This window comes from Perognathus longimembris, chromosome 15 (genome assembly GCF_023159225.1).
Source record: "Perognathus longimembris pacificus isolate PPM17 chromosome 15, ASM2315922v1, whole genome shotgun sequence".
In the NCBI taxonomy this organism is placed as follows: Eukaryota; Metazoa; Chordata; class Mammalia; order Rodentia; family Heteromyidae; genus Perognathus; species Perognathus longimembris.
In genome coordinates, this window is record NC_063175.1 from 56,445,952 (window position 1) to 56,458,648 (window position 12,697).

The 12,697-nt window shown below is 48.6% G+C and overlaps 1 protein-coding gene across 1 annotated transcript in view; it reads left to right on the top strand.

The window, feature by feature from the left end:
* Window positions 1-5,648: 5,648 nt before the first annotated feature.
* Window positions 5,649-12,697, top strand: part of Znf407 (zinc finger protein 407) — a 368,981-nt gene continuing 361,932 nt past the window's right edge. Inside the window, 1 exon segment of the mRNA XM_048363049.1 lies at window positions 5,649-6,028. The gene's annotated coding sequence lies outside the window, so the exon portion shown is untranslated.

The window sequence follows — 12,697 nt, forward strand, 5'->3', positions numbered from 1 at the left end:
AGCCTCCCGGTTAGCTCAGATTACAGGTGTGAGCCACTGGTGTCTGCTCCTAAGCATCTTTACATGATATGTCAACATTCCAAAATTGGCCGATTTCAAAGCAATGCATCCTGTCTTTCAGGGCAACAGGTTAAGCTGTACTTGCACGCTGAGCACTAGGTCCACTGCCTGATCCACACTGTACTTCTCAACTTCCTTACAAGGGGAGCAGGGAAGCTCACTTCTACTGGTAGTTACTTGCTCCTAAAATTCAATTCCCAAAGCATGCTTTATGAATAGGACCAAACAGCTTCCAAATACGACCTTAGCTGTCTCGTTTTGGATGTATTCAAAGTTATATGTCATTTTAAATGCTATTTCCAGTTTAAGCTTGAGTAGTAATTACACTATAATTCGAGGTCTTGTTATTGAAGAAAGACAATCTTAGCCAGGTGCTGGTGGCTCACACCTAATACTAGCTACACAGAAGGCTGAAACCTGAAGGGTTATGGTTCAAAGGCAGTGTGGACAGAAGAGTCAGTGAAACTCTCTCTGCAATTAATCAGCAAACAGTTGGACCAGAGCTACGGCTCCATTGGTAGAGAGCCAGCCTTGACAAAGAAAACCAAGTGCGCATTAGGCTGTGAACTTGAGACCCCGAGTTCAAGCCCTGGTACTGGCAATAGAGTAAATGTTCCTGTGGTAAGGTACTTATAGCTAGATCTAGCATAATGAACTTGTGTACACCAGTGCATCTCATGACAAGTGAAGCTTAAATGAAGGTCTAACACTGTACTTGTTCCTTCTGTCTGCTCACCCACCACCTCTGTGATGTGCACGCGCTGTATGGTAGCGCACAAAGGCAGAAGGCTCTTTCCCTTGGCTATGCTGAAGATGGCTTTCCTCAAAGTGAGCCCTCGGGAGTCAGAGGCTGGGCTGGGTATATTCCCTACTCTGTTCAGCTGTCTGAAGGCCTAATCCATTGCTGAAACACAAAGACAGGAATACAGGAGATCTGAAGTGAAAAGTGATGCATGCTTTTTCTTTTCCAGAATGATACAGAAGTGATGGTAGGTGTAATGACTATAATTTCTTAACAGTGATGATAAGTAAATAAATGCTTTTGAGTTATTTTAGTTTGGGCAGAATTGAAGAGAAAAAAATGCCATTATGTGGAGAAATTTTATTTAAAATCATTATTCTAGTGTAATTCCATTTTCCAAATGAAAAACATGTCAGAGAAATTATGCCTTTCACTATAATAGAAAATATGAAATTTTAAGTCATCTTACCTCCCACATTGATATTTGCCAAAATAGCATTCTGAAAGAGCTAAGATTTAAAATTCTAGTGTGGGTGTTTAAATGTTCATAGAACGTTCTCTCTGTTATTGTAAGTGAATGTAATGACAAAAATGTTAATTTAAAGGAAATTAGGGCTTAAAATGACACTATTAAAGCATATTAGTCATCAAAAATGACTAGTCACCAAAATTGACCAATGCTTCAAGTTTTAAATAAGTATAATGAAACAAGGGAGGCTTTTAAAAGTCTATTTACAACCGCACTTGCAAAACCAGAAGGCAGAGTTGTGTCATACTTTAGCAGGTAGAAGTAGGGACAGGGGCTTCTGGAAAGAAGAGAGCCAAGGGGAGGAGGTATCAACACTGAACACTGCCTGAACCACTGGGGGCAGGTACAAGTCTTCCAGGAAGTGAGATTTAGTTGCTCACCATAACAAGTCACCACTCAAGGAGTACAAACACTGGCAAAATAGCTGCTCTTTAAAACAAGTGATCAACACTCAACTGCTCCTCAGTGAAGCATACTAGAATTCTGGGTTTCTACTCAGTATTTTTCAACTGTCTAGGATATAGTCCAAAATTACTAGAAAAACACGAATCAGAATAAAAAGAAACACGAGAAAACCCAATTAATGCAAAAATGATTTAGATACTGGAATCAGCAGATTCAGATATTGGCATCTAAGTGGCTATTACAGCTACTTTAAAGATATAGCAGAAAATATGCCTGTAAAAAATGCAGATAGAAATTCTTCTTACAAGGGGAACAGGAATTACACGAAAAACCTGAATTAAAATGTGAGAATTTACACCCTGTAACAGCAGACCTACAGAAATCACTGGATGATTTTGACAGGTGGGAGGTGACTGAAGAAAGAATCAGGCAACACGAATGGCAGATTAATAGAACTTGCCAAATCTGATGGTCAGAGAGGAAAGAACTGGGGTAGGGGAGGGCAAGACAAGAGTGCCAGTGACCTTCATATAATTTAAGTCACCTTCCATTGGAGACTGTGATACACTGAGAAGAAAAATATTTGGAGAAATAATGACCCTAAAATTTCCCAACTTAGTGAAAAACATATTTTAAAAACTCAGAAAGCCATACAACTATTCACAAGCTATGGAGAATATCATGCTGACTTGTAACAGGCGCTTGAAGACGGCTTTTGTTGGAAAGTACCTGCCACTTACTTGGGCCTATGAACCAACAAAAAGCAGGAGAAAGCGCGTCACAGCAGGCTCCATTTTGTATCGAGGCCGTCTGTTCTCAGCTCTTCGCCTCGCAGTCACTTGGAAGGAAGGGCTGGGAGAGCACCCCTTTGTAAGGAGGGACCGAAACCATCCTTAAGGAACACTAGAGCCTGGCACCTCTGATGCTGAAGCTGACCACACTAGAGCAGGAATAATCATCGCACAGGAGCTACACTCATCACCTCACGCCATGACAGCAATAGCACCTTTTCTGGAACCTTGGAGAACAAGAACTGAGATAAGTAAGGAGCTGTGTGTAGATAACTCCTGGCTCCCCATGCCACACGGTGAATTGCCTTTCTCTGCTCTTTACTTCGTCTTTCTTGGCACAGAGGGGAGAGTGGGCAGAGCTGAGATGTGGAAGCCCAGGAGTTTGGGCCTGGGGTGTAAAACTAAGGTTTCATAATCACACCAGAAACTGCTGAAAACCAAAAAGAGAGAAGTTGTTTAAAGCAGATAAAGTTAACAGAGGACTTAAGGAAACATAAATGGAAGCGGATGTTAACATGTTAATGACTTCTGATTGCTCACGAGAGGTGGGTGAAGACTTGGAAACACGCAAACGCGCCTTCCCGTTTGACAACATCTCTTATCAACATCAGATCAGTAACTTCATTTACTTTTGTTGGCTGTGGAGCTTGAACTCAGAGCCTTGGTAATGTCCCTGAGCTCTTTTGCTCTACCGCTTTGAGTCACACTCCACTTCTGGATTTCTAGTGGTTAAGCAGAGAGAAGACTCCCACTGGAACTTTTTGGCCTCAGGTGGCTTTAAACTGGGATCCTCAGATCTCAGCCTCGGGTGAGCCACTGGCACACTGACTTGGATAATCCTTAAAATCCATTCCGTTAATCTCTTTTGAAGTAGGAATATTTAGTCATTAATCTTTAGTGTAATTATTATTATTGTTATTATTATTACTACCAATCCTAGGGCTTGAACTCAGGGCCTGGGTGCTCTGTCCCTCCCCCTTTTTTTCTTCTCAAGGCTAGCCCTCTACCACTTGACCTACAGCTCCACTTCTGGCTTTTTGTTTTCTGGAAGTTTAGTGGAGAGAAAGAATCTCAGGGGCTTTCTTGCCCACGTTGGCTTTTGAACTGTGATCCTCAGACCTAAGCCTCCTGGGTAGCAAGGATTACAGGCATGAGCCACCAGCACCTGGTTTGAAGATTAGTTTTTAAGAAAATTAAGCCTAATCTTGCATCTTTTTTCTAATCAGTGAAACACATGTCAATCTCATACTTTAAGGTTCTGAGATCTTGGTCGGGAGGCTCATCTCCTGTGCAGGGATCCTCCTTTGAGATGTTTCCTTGGTGACAGGAAGGAAACGCTACCCAAAGGCACATCTGCCCAATGGCACTCAGAATCAAAGCGAACATCACGGATTTGCTTGCTTCACGAATGATCTAGGATCAGGATTTTGAAACTTTCTTGCAAATGTGCCTGTTCAATGTACTTTCAGTTCAAACTCAAAGTCTAGATCCCACCACCTGAGTAGTCTGGGGGAAGATGTCATCTCTCTAAGCGTTGGTTTTCTTAGCTGTAAAGTAGGAACGATATATTCACTGCAGAGTTGTTAGCAGGAAAGTGGTATGAGTACAACTCTCAGCCTGGAATTTAGTATAAAGGCTTAATATGTGGCATTTATTTTTTAATATTTTGGCTTTTGATGACTATTTGCCTATTTAAAACAGGAGGTAAACATTTCACAAGTAATGGGGTTTGAATTCAAGGCCTCATGCTCCATAGGCAGGTTGTCTACTGCTCCATCCCTCTCTTGCACTGTTTCTTTTTGCCAGTCCTGGGCCTTGAACTCTGTGCCTGGGTGCTGTCTGTGAGCTTCTTTTGCTCCAGCCGAGGGCTCATCACTTGAGCCACAGCAGCACCGCTTCCAGCTCTTCTGAGTAGTATATTGAAGAGTCTCACCGAGGGTCTGGGAATGTGTTTTACTGGTGGAGTGCTTGCACTGCAAGCATGAAGCCCTGGGTTCGATTCCTCAGCACCACCACAAACAGGAAAATTTGGAAGTGGCACTGTGGCTCAGGTGGGAGAATGCTAGCCTTGAGCAAAAGCAGCTCAGGGACAGTGCTCAGGCCCTGAGTTCAAGCCCTAGGACTGGTTAACAACAACAAACCCCCACTCAAACCCAAGAAACAGAAAATCCCGAGTAGGTTGTATATGTCAAAACTGTTTTCTGCAACCCTCAAATCTCAGCCTCCTGAGCAGCTAGGATTACAGGTGTGAGCCACCGTCTCTGGCCACTATTTTCGGCGTTAGTACTTACCTTTACATTAATTCTTTTAAGACAGACTAGTTTTACTTACCTTTGACAAGAGAAGTACTCAATAAATACTGGTGAATGGGATAAATTTAGCACTGAGAAGAGGCTGGCTACCCATCCCGAGCACATAGTTTTTCTTGGGTCCTGGGGCTTGAACACTGGGCCTGGGCACTGTCCCTGACTTACTCCTTATTAAGGCTGGTGCTCCACCACTTGAGCTACAGCTCTCCTTCCAGCTTTGTGGTGGTTAACGGGAGACAAGCTTCCTATTTTCCTGCCTGGGTTGGCTTGGGCCCGTCATCATTCCATCGCCGCCTCCTCGTGAGCTAGGGCTACGGGGTGAACCGTCGGTGCCCGGCTTTCGAGAGCTGTGCCACTGAATGTCATTGAACAGAAGCGGCGCCACGGTCATGCAGGGACTCTCCTAGACGGTCCCCCACGTGGACGGACGAGTGAGCTCCTGTGGATGACAAGTCACGGCCCCCCGCGCTTGCACACCACCGGGGGTCCCGGTCGCAGTGACGGGTCGGACCCCGGGAGGGGGCTGGGGGGGCAGGGCCTGCGGGAGGCCGTCGGGCCGACAACGGCCGGGCCTTTCCTCCCCCCCCCCCACCCTTTCCCGCACCGTCCCTCCAACCTTCGTCCACCGGGAGCGAGCCCAGTCCACCCGGGGAGCTGGCGGACGCCCCCTCGGGGCCCCTCGACGGGGCCTCCAGTCCCTTCTCCCTCTCCTTCCTCTGGGCGTCCGGCGGGGGGAGCGATGTCAGGGCGGGGCCGAGAGGCCGGCGCGGCCCCCGGGACTCGCCGCGCCCCCCAGCTCCCAGCCGGCGCTGGGCCGGAAGGGCCGGCAGGCGTCGCCCGGCGAGGGGCTCCTCCGACTTCCCGTCCGCCTCCTCGCGGGGGAGGGCGGGACTTCCGGCTGCGCCTCGGGGACTTCCGGCAAGGGCCGCTGGGTTAACCCCGGGCCGACGCGCGGGGCCGCCGACCACTCGGGGCCGGAGGAGGACGCCCGGCCGGAGTCTCACGGTGGACGGGACGAGACCTCGCGTCCGGGGCGTGGCGGCCCGGGGCGTCGGCCGCCGGGGTAGCCCTGGGGACGCCGGAAGTCGATGCGCGGAGGGACAGGAAGTCCCGCCCCCTCCTCCCACAGGGAAGACGGTGAGCCGGAGGAGTCAGTCGGAGGGGCCCAGGGAGCGAGCCCGTCGGCGAGCAGGTGAGCTGTCCTCGGGCGGGGCGGGGGGCCGGGAGGCGGGGACCGTCCGGCGTCAGCGCCGGGCCCGGGGGCGGGGGCCTGAGGGCCCGCGGCCCGGCGGCCGGGCGCCCCGAGCGCGGCCGGGGCCCGCCGCTCCCCCCCTCCCGCCTCCGCCCCTCCCGGCTCGCCGTTCCCGCCCGCCGCCGCCGCCGCCGCCGCCGCCGCCCTGCGCCCGCCGGGACTCACGCCGGGACTCGCGACCCCGCCCGCACTCGCGGCCGGCGTCCCCCGCCGCGTCCCGCCCGCCTCGGGCCGCCTCGCTCGGGGCCCCGGGCCGCGGCGGGCCCCGCGGGCCTCGGCGTCCCCGCCGCACCCTCCTGTCACCGCGGGCCCGACCCCCAGGCGCCCCCCGCGCCGACGCCGAGCGCGGCTGCTCCCCGGCTTCGTCCGAGCGAGGGGCCGGCCGGCCGGCCTCGGGCCCGCAGCCCCCGGGCCGGGGCGCCCCTGCGCCGCCGTCCACGCAGGACGGGGTCGCCCGGGCACGGCCGGCGCCGCGGCCACTCGCGCCCCCTTCCGTTAGGCGGCCCGGAGCCCAGCGTCTGGGCGCCGAGGGCCCCGGCCCCTCCCGACCGTAGCCGGCCCCCGCTCCCCGACACTCACCCGCCCGCCCGCCCGCAGCGCGGCCTGGGCGCCCCGCAGCCCCCGGTGGCCCCGTGGAGTCGAGCCCGCCGGCGCTACGGGTGCCCCGAGCTGCTGACCCCTGTCGGTTGCGCTGGGGTTTGAGCGGCCCGTGTCTTTCATTGGGCTCCAGAACAGGCCACCTCGCAGGGTTGGCCTCTGCGGACTGCAGGGCTTCTTATTTCACGGGCGATCCGATCTGAGGGTGACTTGAATGGCAAGTTGGTCGGTGCCCGAAGGAATCACAGCATGCACCTGTTCCGCGTTTGGAACCGTGGGTCAGGCCATCGACAGATTGATTAGACATGATTCGGAGAGCTCACGTGGTATTTGTCACATATGCTTCCTGAGACACGGCAACCTCAGGTGGTAGTAACAACTTCCTTTTTTATGAACTGAAACTCTGCTTAATGAACAGCCAATAGCAGTCCTGACACTCGGATGTCAAGTGTTTGTTACAATATTACCAACTCTGGCACAAGAGAAAGCTCTACAGTACCTGCCTTGCATGACACATATACCAGATGTGACCATTGCCGACAAACGTGGTTGCTACTGGTGCTCTTTTAAAATTGTTTGGGATATTTTCACGTTTATAAACAAAGTAGCGAGACAAGTCAGAGTTGTACTGGCACCTTGTGAAGCAATGCGAAGTAGTTCCACTTAAAGCGCATTGGTCTGCTTTTTGACAGACGCCATTCAAAGTACCGGACTAGTAACCTATTTATAGTTTTGAGAGTAATATGACCTCGAGATTAACCTACAGACAATTTCGAGATATGGTTGAAGCATCAGGAAACGTTCCATACGTGTTAGACAGATGGGAGCATCGGGGAAATGATGCCTGCCAACGGTGAGGTTTTGCAGGAAATGTTACATGGCAAAGATTCGTGGGTATTCACCTGGTCCAAGGGTCATGTCCCCAACATTAAATTTTTTTTGTGTGTGTATGTACCAGTAAGGGGGGCCTTAACTCAGGGCTTCATGCTCACTTAGTTTTTGCCCATGGCTGGTGCTCTACCACGTGAGCCTCGCTTTTTGCTAGTTAATTCTAGGTGAAGTCTCCCAGGCTCCCCTCCCCTCCCCTCCCCTCCCCTCCCCTTCTAATGTCAGTCCTCCAGATCAGCCTCCTGGATAGCATGGACCACTGGCACTCAATCTAGGTTTGTCTCACTATGTAAGAACCTTCACAAAATCGACTGGTAATTTGGTTCTTGCTGTCTTTAATGGTTTCTCAAGTAGTGAGGAGGATCCTAATTAATAAATCCAGGAAGAATAAGTCCCTGAGCATTGTAGGCAATTATTGAGACTGAGTATTTAGAAATGCAAGGTGGCCTTCCACCGAGTCTTCCTTCCCACCATTGCTTGCTTGGTTGCTTTGTGCCTGTCTTTGCAGTATGGTAAGATGGTGAGCTGGCTGGTGGGAAATACCGAGAGTAAGTGGGGCCTGGCTGCAAAATCGGGTGTTGGTGCCCTCTCCTGTGGAGACAGTGTCGCAGTGCCACTCATGGTTTGTTGAAGAAAATAGTCTGTGCCACCATGCTGGCTGTGTTTTTCTGAGTCTCCTCCAGTCCTGTCTTTCACACCTCTGCCCTAAACAGCTTTAACTCTGGAAGTGTCCCATGTTACCTCCTGACCCTTGACAAGCTCCTCCCTGAAGCTCTACTATCTGCCCTCTCTTATCTTTTTGCCCAACTAGTTCTGGTTCATTCTTTGGGCATCATCGTGTCATGGCATTGCTCCCTACTATCCCCATGTCCAGGTTAAGTGGTGGTGCTGAACTTTTTCTTACTTTTAGGGCTTCCTTATTTTGAAGGAAGCCTTCCTTGCATGGATTTCTGTGAGAGGTAAAGAACAGCCAGCCACTCTTTCTCTGCTTCCTGGAAACTAGAGTGGTTTGTGCAATCTCCTGCACCCACCCAGCACCTTCAAAGCTCCAGGGGAAATGTCACAAAGATACAAGGGCAGTAAGAGATTTTCCAGTGACAATAGTCAGCAGTCTAGGAACAAAGGTGACAGTTTTTCCAGTGACAGTGTTGCTCTAACAGCAAAGCCCTAACTGGAGTATTTATAGGATCTAGTGGATGTAGGTAGCCTCAACCACCCAGCCTCCTTTGGCTCCTGTTTTTTAAACCCCCTTCTTCAACCTTCCCTTCAATTTGGAAAAATATAGTCTTGCAGTGAGTTCCCTTTCTGTGTAGCTCAGCCCAAATCCATTTCTTTGATAATCAAGAACTGTGAATGGACTGTGATACTGTCTTCACCGAATACTGAACCAATCCTACTATCTACATTCCCAGTGTCCATCTAGTTCATCATTTTACCAGACTGCTAAGACTGGCTGGCACAAAGCATCCAAGCAAGCAGTGGTTCCTGAGTTGAAGGTCACCTTGTATTTCTTTTTCTATTATTATTATTTGCCAGTCCTGGGGTTTCAACTCAGGGCCTGAGCACTGTCCCTGAGTTTCTTTTGCTCAAGGCTAGCACTCTACCACTTGAGCTACAGCACCACTTCTGGCCTTTTCTCTGTATGTGGAATGGAGACTTGAACTCAGGGCACTCTACCACTAAGCCACATTCCCAGCCCCTTCTTTTTCTTTTCTTTCTTTTCGGTTGGATGTGGGGCTTGAACTCAGGGTCTGGGTGCTGTCCCCGAGCTTTTCAGCACTCTACCACTTGAGCCACAGCTCTACTTCTGGTTTTTGAGTGGTTAATTGGAGATAAGAGTTTCCCGGGGACTTTTCTGCCTGGGCTGGCTCCAAACCACAATCCTCAGATATCAGCCTCCTAAGTACCTAGGATTACAGATGTGGGCCACCTTGTATTTCTAAACAGTCTCAACCACTGTCTACAATGCCCAGGAACCAATTGGGACTACAGTTTAGGTTATTATTCCTGGGTTTTTATTAACTACTGGCTGTTTCACTACTTGAGAAACACACCACTTAGGAACAACAAGAACTGAATTACCAGTCAATTTTGTTAAGGTTAGCGTTCTCTAATAAGACAAACCTACCGTGAATGCTGGTGTGTTGTGCATGTAATGCTAACTACCCAGGAGGCTGAGACCTGGAGGAGTGAACTACAATCCTCATCTTCTGCCTTCCAAGTAGCTAGGATGACTGAACAACCTATACCCAGCAAAATGCATATATGCCTTTAGTATCCCAAACAGAGTAAGTTGGATGAACTGTTATTTTGTTTCTGAAGCAGGGAACAGATCTCTTTTTGTTAACCAGTGACTTGCTTGGTGACTGGCCACACATGAGACAGTCAGTACTCAATGACTAAATGAATATTCAGCATTTAGCTAACTGCTTTTGTAAATTACAAGTATATCTAAAAATATGAGTGTACAGTGAACACCCTCACACATGAATATAGACCTACATTATCAATATCTCCAGAGTTCTACATGTTTGTGCCGCAGACAGTTTATTGTTAACTTGTCCACATTATTGGATAGCAGGTTGCTTCTTATAAATCCTATGATTAATACTCTTTTTCTATTCAGTCTGTTGTGGGGCTTGAATTTGGGGCCTGTGCACTGTCCCTGAGCTCTTTTGTTTATGGCTAGTACTCTACTACTTTGAGCCATAGCGCCACTTCCAAATGATGATTTTCCTTGAACTTATTTTGTGTAGTTATTTCTTCAGATGCAGTCTGTAAAGATGGCTCAAAGAAGACATTACGATATTTTGAAAAATTTGTGTGTGTGTGTGTGTGAGAGAGAGAGAGAGAGAGAGAGAGAGAGAGAGAATATTGCTGTCCAGGAAAGGAAATTACTGTCAAAATTATGAGTACTGTTTGGGAGTGCTAATCTCCCTATACTTCCCAAATGCTTAATTCTTTATTTGTTTAGACTAAGTCTTGAGGTGTTTTTGGTGCCAGTCCTGGGGCTTGAACTCAGAACCTAGGTGCTGTCCTTGAGCTTTTTTTTTTTGCACAAGATTAGTGCTTTACTACTATGTCACAGTTATACTTCCAGTTTATTTATTTTTACTTTACTTTTTGGTAGTTAACTGCAACTAAGAGTCTCATGGCCTTTTTTGCCCAGGCTAGCTTCAAACCATGATTCTTATCTCTGCCTCCTAAGTAGCTAGGATTTCAAGCATGAGCTAGTGGTGCCTAGCTGAGGCTCCAGATTTGAAGGGACATATTAAGGATTCTTTCTTGAGTGTGGTGGGGGATCATAGGTATTTGCAATGTAATGTTTCAGATTTTTTTGCTGAAAATTTTTTTTCATTCAGTACCTTTGTTTATTCATTCAATAAATGTTTGCAGTCTCCTTGAAAGCGAGATTATTTCTTTCATTCTTTCTGAAAATTTTTTTATTTGCTTCAGTGAAAGAACAGAATAAAGCAATAGCTAGTAACCTAGTCAGATTTCACTTGGGCACTCCGTGTCCTAAAAGCACACTTGCTGGTATATGTGCTTTTTTTTTGGCCAGTCTTGAGGGTTGAACTCAGGGCCTGGGCCCTGTCCCTGAGCTTCTTTTACTTAAGGCTAGCACTCTACCACTTGTGCTACATTCTCAGCCTCATATATGTGCTTTTTAACCAAATAAACTTCCTGAGGGTGGGCTATGTTTTTTGTTGTTGTTGGTCACAGGGCTTATACTCTGGGCCTGGGTGTGGTCCCTGTGCTCTTCAGCTTAAGGCTGCTGCTCTGTCACTTGAGCCACAGCGCCACGTCTGGCTCTGCCAGGAGGCACTTTTCTCCAAATGGTGCGGCTTGTTACCTACCTATGTTACCTACTCAGCAAAGGTCTTTATTGGTATCCTGATGGTAGAGGGGGCACCAAGGGGCGTGTCTCCCAGCTCTTTATAAAGTAAATTGTGCAGTCGGCTTATATAACCTGGCGGGGACAAGGGTGTAGGCATCCATCACCATAGTCCCCTTATGTTTGCAGCAGTAATAATATAGTTTGTTACCCAAATGAAGGGCTGTATTTGGCACCAGTCTTGAGTCTGCTGTTGGGCCCTTGTGCCCTGTCCATTCCCCCCCCCCCCACCTCCCATTCTTTGCTTGGAAGTGGCAGTTGTGGCAGTTGGTCTGCTGAGCTGAAGTCCTATACAAGTTGTTCTTAGGAAGTGCCTTCCTGAACTGCAGTTGTGCAGTTGTGCAGTTGTGCAGTTGTGCATGAGGGCAGTTTGGCTACATGATTGGCAGTCATTTGTTCAAGGTAGCCAGGGCCCTGGAGAAGGGTCTAGCAGCTGTCAGTCTCTCTAGCCCCTAACATCTCTGCACATTTATTTCAGTGGGGGAAAAGGGACTTTTCGAAGGGTACTTTTAACCAAAGCTTATCAGTAACAGTGCTTTAACAATATTTATCAACAGACCTACAAAAGAGTGTTTAGAAGAAAGGCTTACCAGTAGTAGTACTTTAACGATACTTAACAGTGTTTCTTTGTTTGTTTTTGCCAGTCCTGGGGCTTGAACTCAGGGCCTGAGCACTGTCCCTGGCTTCTTTTTGCTCAAGGCTAGCACTCTGCCACTTGAGCCACAACACCACTTCTGGCCTTTTTCTTTATATGTGGTGCTGAGGAATTGAACCCAGGGCTTCATGTATGGGAGGCAAACACTCTTGCCACTAGGCCATGTTTCTAGCCCCTTAACAGTGTTTTTAATACTGCTTAACTTCTGTTCCAGTGACTCATGGAGAGATGAGTTCCTGCCATCTGGTTCACTAGAAGGGCAGTGTTAAATGTTACAATAACTTGGGAAGTACCTAGTAAAGATGAGGCATGTGTACTCCCCAGTTCATTAATTTTGATTGGTTTCTATCCTGTTTTTGGAGACATGGTCTTGAAATCTAGTGCAGACTGGCCTTGATTCATTTTTTCAGCCACATGAATACTGAGATTACAGCCACTACATCTGAATTCTTTTTTTTTTTTTTGGCCAGTCCTGGTCCTTGGACTCAGGGCCCGAGCACAGTCCCTGGCTTCTTCCCGCTCAAGGCTAGCACTCTGCCACTTGAGCCACAGCGCCGCTTCTGGCCGTTTTCTG